The sequence below is a fragment of the Montipora foliosa genome, chromosome 8 (assembly GCF_036669935.1).
Source record: "Montipora foliosa isolate CH-2021 chromosome 8, ASM3666993v2, whole genome shotgun sequence".
Classification (NCBI taxonomy): Eukaryota; Metazoa; Cnidaria; class Anthozoa; order Scleractinia; family Acroporidae; genus Montipora; species Montipora foliosa.
The window spans coordinates 47,629,396-47,636,838 of NC_090876.1; positions in this window are offsets into that span (position 1 = coordinate 47,629,396).

Consider the following 7,443-nt stretch of genomic DNA (forward strand, 5'->3'; position numbering starts at 1 on the left):
ACTAAGAATTTTTACAAACACTCTAACTGCCAATCATGAAATCTTTTAAGTATGACAAAATCTATTAGAAAGTCGAGTATTCGCTTGATGAGCTCAAACAATGGAGTCTGAGTTTTTGAACTTTGCAGATTGCCTCTTTTTTTAATTTTAATATGTTTTCCACTAAGAAAAAACAAATTCTGTTAAAAGGATTACATGTACCAGCATCAAGGACTACTAAAATGTAACATGCATATGGATAAAAAGTGGAGCCTTGAAGCCAAGACTGGCTCATGCTGCTGGAGCTTATCCCGGTTTCCGTAGCATGAAGCGGCTTGGAGTATTTCCACTCCCCCTGGACAGGATGCTAGTCCATTGCAGGTTGCTTCCCCGCAATTTGTTAGGTTTCCCTAACAATTTGCCGGTACCCATTTATACTCCTGGGTGGAGAGAAAACCACAAATGAAAAAAAAAATTCTTAGGTGCATTAATTTTAAAAGTTCAGTACTAATAGAGACTTCCATATCTGTTTTTGAAAGCTTTATATTATCCTTTTGACAGGTTGATGATTTTTGTACCCAACCAGCTACATCTACCCCATCCACTCCGACACAGGTTTCTTCTCCTACTTTACCGTTTACCAGTCCTGTGCCATCAGCACACGAATTCTCTGACCTTCGGTCACTTCCATTTACACCAGCAAGAAGACATCTTTTATCTCCAGCCCATAGTATAATATCGGGTAGTTTTGCAAACTCATTCGATGTATCAAGGCAGTTAGGATCTCTTTCTCTCTCGTTAGAGAAAATAAGTCAGCAGCAACAGCAATACCTTCGCTACCACCAACTTACTCTAGACAAACTAGACGCCTTAATTTCAGTTTTAAGCGGTCCCTGTGTGTCTAATGAAACGGTAAATCCCGAGCCTATCGCCAGTGATATTGATAGTCCAGAACCCAGCCTGAATTTAAGAAGCTCGTTGGCGGAAGATGAGGAAATTTTTGTTTTAAGACATAAGGCTTCATCCGCCAGAAACTTCGCCGTTCTTTTGCTAAAGCACTTTTTTGAGTCACACGAGCTTGATGGAAGGAATGTCAGAGGTGTTGGAAAGCTTCCACTCGATGCTGATAAAGTGGAAACTATAAAAGATTTAGTGTTTAAGCACTATGCCACAGCACCGTCACAGAAGGATTATTTGTGGCGTGACTGCCGAAAGGCCATTGATACTTACTTAAGGAATAGAGCTTTGAAATTAGAAAAATAAAGATGTTTTTTAGCCAATACCGATCAGTACGTACATTGTAAATCTTAAGATCCCGAGTTGAATAATGTCGTTTTTTTTTGTGAAATAAATGTATTGCATTCATAATGTTTTGGCCATTTGCAAGTTTATTTGTTTTCCTTTGGGCGTAAACTTGTCCTGGCCTCAAAAGCAAAAGAAAGATAGTCGCAAGAAAAGAAATTTGTTAAGAGAATAGGGCCGTTTATACGAGAGGAAATAAGCCGCGGCTTACATAAGACGCGAACACCCGGTGTAAATGGTACAAAATCTTCGTTCACGGCTTTCTCAAGCCGCGGCTTATCCTGGCCTGGGAGTTCATACTCGTATAAATAGTCCCTTTCGCGTATTATGTACGCCGCGACCAGAGTAAGCCACGGCTTATTTTCTCTCGTATAAACGGCCCTAATGTCGTCTTCTTTTGTTTGAGAGCCTGGAACCAAATGTTTACTTGTCGGAGCCTCGAAGCCGGTTATCTCATGACGACTTCTGTGGCGCCATTCTCAGTATTTGACGTTCGCGAAAAACTTGGGATGTTACAAAAACTCCTCAGTAGCGCTGTTTTCTTTTTTTCCCGAAATTCTTAAGCTCGACAAATTTTCGGCAAAGCACTTTTATTGCGAAGAATTGGCGGAAAAGTCAGAAGCTACGTCTACATAATTAGTTTCTCCGTTGTCTGGCATTTTCTATGACAACGATCCAAACTGCAGTTTCGGCAACAGAAAGGTCAAAATAACTTAACTATCAGTGGTCAGCTGCAGGATGACAACAGAGTTTTATTATTTTTCATTCAGTGAATGTCGAAAGAATTTAAAACTTTGTAGGTTCGTTTCGAAAACTCACAATGGTAAGTTTACACCGCTCTTCAATTCAAATGTTCTGGTAAGTTGATCACAGAAATTAAATATTCATTTTATCGTCTGTCTATTGTTTCGTGGAACAATGAACATCACATCTACGATACGAGTTTGCATAACAAAAGAAAAAACGCGCATCAAATGCGCGTTTGGAAACGCGCATTTAAAAACGCGTGTGCGCAAAAAACGCGCGTGCGTTTTGCGTCTGCGTAGGACGCATATTTCTGGTCTGCACTGTACTTTTTCACTAACATTTTCAAAAGAAACTTCAATTATGTTTATTTAAATACACTTGACTTACCTTTTAAGAAAAGGTTATTTTTCACTAAAATTGCCAAGAGTATTTTCTCTTCCAGATTTCTTTTTTTCTCTGTTTGTTTATAAAACTGTTTTATTTAGCTCTTGTTTCATTTGATAGTGAAGTCCGGATGTAAAACACTTAATATATTAATAATATTATTATAATATTATTATTGCTGACATCAAACCTGAAGAAGTGCACTCATGTTTTAATTTCAGTTCTCTTGCACATTTAAGTCTTTTCTTATTTGTCCTGGCTAGCTTTGTTTACAAGCACTCTTGAGGTTAAAAGCTCTTCACTCATTGTCAGTTTAACATATATACTTCCTCAATGAACTAGCATTACCATTTTCTTTCCTCGAGTACTTTGTCTGGGTGTGCAGAAACAATTTTCATGTTTTAGCATAAAGCTACATGTACAAAGAATATATTTATAAATATGGACCTGAGTAGTAATATGTTATATGTCAGGGGTTTCCTGTGATAACTATCTCATTAAAGTAGGTGCTCTAGAAGTTGACTAGTTTCTTCTTGTGCAGTTGACTCGGACACAAAGGCAGTGTCAGAGTTTTGATATACATTAGACGTCATAATGTGCCTTCCAGAGCTCAAAATAACGGCTGGTCATCGGACAATGTCCCGCCAAGATGACTGTTTGTCCAGACAAAATTTGGGTTTGGCCATCATTTTGATCGGTCACGTACGTGGTTTCCAAATAATTAACTAGAAAAAATATATATTTGCTTTATTTCTGGAAGATATAAACGGTTAAATCATAAAATATCTCAGCAGCTTGTAGTTACAAAATAGGAGAATACAGATGAGACGGTGATGATCGTCGGCTTTGTGAATGCCGTGGTGTTTTAGCGTTTTGTTAAAATAACACATGAAGCATCTACCTAGACTGGAAATACGCTAAACAGACTAGACAGTAATGAACATTGCATCAATCAACGTCTTGTTTAACTTGTCTTGAGGCGGGAAAAATAGCACTCGTGTGTGGTTTATTAAAAGAAAAGTATATCTATAACAAATATCGTGTTCGTAGCATCTTTTATCATCTGCAAGATCACAAGAAAATAATTCATCTTAAAAGTGCTTTTAATCAACAATGTTTAATCTTAATTTGTCTCCATTTCGCAATAGGGTGTGTCCCTTGTGTGCTGAAAAGTTGACCACCTAACAGAGTTCCAGTAAATGTTTGCTAGTACTAAACAATATAAAGAAAAAATTTGGTTTCCGTGGCAAGCGTCTACATATCGAAACATTACCTCTCAATATGTTTTATCTTTGCTATGCCATCCAAGTGTTCCTCACAGCTTTTGTCGAAGTGTTCTTGTGTAAATCTATTTCTGCGAATGTGGAAGACTTACAGTACTTTGCCATCAGTATATTTCAGGAGTTGAATCAGGCAACATATAGAGCAGGTTTCTCTGTTGTATGCGACATTAAAAATGACGTAGGCTTTCTTGCTGATCTCTTGGCAGCCTTGAAGATGAAGAATTTTCAGAAGAGGACATCTTAAAGAAAGCTCGATTAACAAAGAGTCTGTAACTTTGCAGTGACTCAAATCCAAAAGTGCAAATACCCAATGCATCACCTTTGGAATCGATACGAAATTCAGGGCAACCCCCTCCCCACTTAGTTGACCCCCCCCCCCCCCCCCCTTAGTCGACATTGACTTAGTTGTTGATCACATGACGTAGTTTTTTGGTTTTTTGGTGTGCATGTTTTCGTTGCGTTTGAGAGATTCTGGACTACTCTAATTTAACTCAGTCGGTATCCTTTCAGCTACCTATTGGAAGTTGGAAAACGGAATAGATTCATTACACTACATGCTGACCGAGCCTAGCCAAGCATGTCGAGCAAGGGAAGCAATCTCTCACTTGTAGCACGAGCCTATGTAGCACTAGGAGTGTTTGGTAGAAACTCAAAGTGTTTACAACCAAACTTGCATCCAACGTAAGTCGTAAATTAATATAAAACTATGTGCAGAGTAACTATGGTTAAATGAGCATTTCTTATAAAATAATATAGCGAGGTTTGATTGTTGTTATCACTGGCAACCCTGCATTTCAAGTTTCATGTTGAGTAGAATGCAGTCTGAGCCCATTACCTGTGGAAATGCAAATCGCAAACAAATTTAAGTGATACTCTTAGCGATTAAAACTTTTATGCTCTTTAACAACACATATTAGTGCATATGAGGCAATATTTTCCCCTTTTTTTAGGGGTCCTGTAGTTAATAGTTAACAAACATTGCACAGTTGTTTTAAACCTTTAATATTAAGCGGACACTTGGGAAGGTCTCGTGGGCGTCCGCTTAATGGAGGTTTCAATGTATTCCCAAGCTACGAAAATGTAAGTATCTGATTGTCAATTGAGACATTGCTCACTAAATCCTGACCTGACTCTGTGCACCATCTAGGGACCATTTACTTGGATTTTAGTGCCTTATTTCAATATTTTTGCGGAAATTCTGCAAGGCTGCAGCCTGGTAACAACATAAGATTTTGTTTGCAACTTCAATTGAAAGCCATCTGTGTTATTTCCCTTCTCAACAGAAAGATAATCAAAGGTACTGAGAACTTCTTTGACCTTAGAGACTGTGATGAGTAACATGATCATCTACAAAGGAAGTGGACTCAGAGAAGAAAACGGCACTACCACAAACGTTATGGTCTTCTGGCTGACGATGCTGTGGATAATTTCCCTCAATCAGGCAAACGTAGAACTATTCGGTTAGGCAGTATTAGCAGCTATCAGAGCTCGCATCCACCTGACCCTGATGTTGTGCGAACGATGAGTAGACGAGAATCAGTAGCCACCATGGCTTGGAAAAAGATGAAGAAAATAAAAAATGATCCCGGGGTACAGTTTTAATCTTTATTTGTTTTTATATGCTGTTAGCGATATACAAACAAGAGCCTCCATTTGGCACGCAAATAGGCTAGGGTATTTGTCTGCGGACATTATCTTTTTGCGAGTATGAACAGTTTTCCAAGAGCATGGCTCGAGAAAAAACTGTGAGCTATACGAGGAACAGATAATGTCCAAGGACAAACATCTGCTACTTGCTACTACATGCTAACCAAGCTAGCTCGAGCCGTACTGGGGAATATTGGCCTTTGGTCGCTTTTGTATGGACTGAGCACAGTGAGGTCCGTACTGTCACGACCTCGGGCCAATATTCCCTAGTACGGCCCTCACGCTCGGCTAGTAAGAGGTTATTATTTCTTCTTCATTATGGTTACTGAAGATGAACAAGCTTGAAGTCTAGCTCAGTAATCTGCATAGATTTGTAGATTACTGTTTTGTGTAGATATGGCATCATGGTTAAACATCAATCATGAATCAACAGTTTGTTTGGAAGCCAGTGATAAGTAGGATACAGTAATTTGCTCAAAAAAATGTAAAATAATGAAAAAGAATAAATTATTAGTTCCAGCTATTTCTTTTCCAAATTTTCTCTACAGACTTTTAAATCCCCCGGAAGGTCCCAGCCAGTCTGGAGGCTGGGCGGAGCTTTTCGCCAGCTGTTATGTCTCAGTCAGAGGATGATGAAGTGGACAGTGCCTTTCCTGGTGATGGTGTAAGTTAATTATTTTGTCTTGGGTCATATTTGAGAAAGAAACATAAGCTATGTTAAGCATTGTAAAAGCACTTTTTGGGAGGTAGGGTGGGTGTGGGATCCTGTGAGGAAACTTTTGACTCCTTTAAAACCAGAGTTCCCCTCTCAGATCCTGTTAACAGTTTATTTATTTTCCATTTTAAATTTTACAGAATAATATTGTTTATTGCAGCAGTACTGTACATACATACTTAATTGACCTCTCCCCATAGGGGCTTTTCAGGGCCGATGAATCAACGAAACAACAGAACACAACAACTACAACTGTTAAGAATCCCAACTGGCCGGAGGCAAACCAGTTGGCTATTTACAAGTGCAGCTGGGAAGTTGAACCAGGGACTACCAGGATCAAATTCAACGAGTGGTCAGAGCGGGTCTTGAACACGGGATCTCCGGATCTCAAGGCAAGCGCCCTAACCACTGGGCCACACTGTCTCCTTTGTTTTTATTGAGAAATATATATTTATCTCATGGTTTTGAGCCTTTTTAGAATTTAAAGCATTAGGAAAAGTCCTTAGGTAAATAGCTGTCTGTTCAGTACAGATGATCACTCGCCTAGATAGCCAAAGTAAGTAACAGATGTTGACACTATTTTCCGGCCGCCATATTGGTGCACCACAGATGTGCACCAACATGGCGTTTTCATACTGGGCTCTGTAAATTTCTGCGAAACATTTCGACGAATATCTGAAGTTTGGGGAAACGCACAGGCCTAAAACTTGGCGAAGTGTCTTCTTCATTTATCTTCTACAACATCACGAATTCTTGACTTTTTCCACTGGATGGTTTTCGATTTATTTTTTTATTGCGTGACAGTGAAAACTATCTATAACATTTTCGCGACCAGATCGGTTTATTGTCCGAAATTTGCGTTGCTGATTGGCTATTACAATTGCGTGACACGCTGACACGCGTTGTCAAGACTATTATTGACAATGGCAAATTAGCCAATCAGATTGCATGTTTACAAGAATTGTGGTAAAAATTTCGTTTGAATTATTCTTTCTTCACTCTGAGAAGGTCGACTATATTGCATTATGATCACATCATTAGTCCTCCGTGAGCTAATGTAAATCCCAGATCTCTGATTGGTCAATTTTGGCCACGTGCTCATAATCCTGGAATCTGGTCAGTTGTTCACCAAACGTATAGAATTAAAGTTCTGATAAAAAAATTCACGTAGATGACGAGAGCACAAATTGGTCAGCGCTTTATTAAACACCATAACAACGTTGATAAACCGATGGCGAACAATGCTTCGAGCATTCCCTTAAGGTCACATGACCAAAATTGACCAATCAGGAAGCCACGTGTGAAGCCCCGGAAAAGTTGGCGGTTGTTTTTCCAAAAGTGGCATGGCAATGTCATTAAAATTTTACGACAAACTGGACGAGGGCA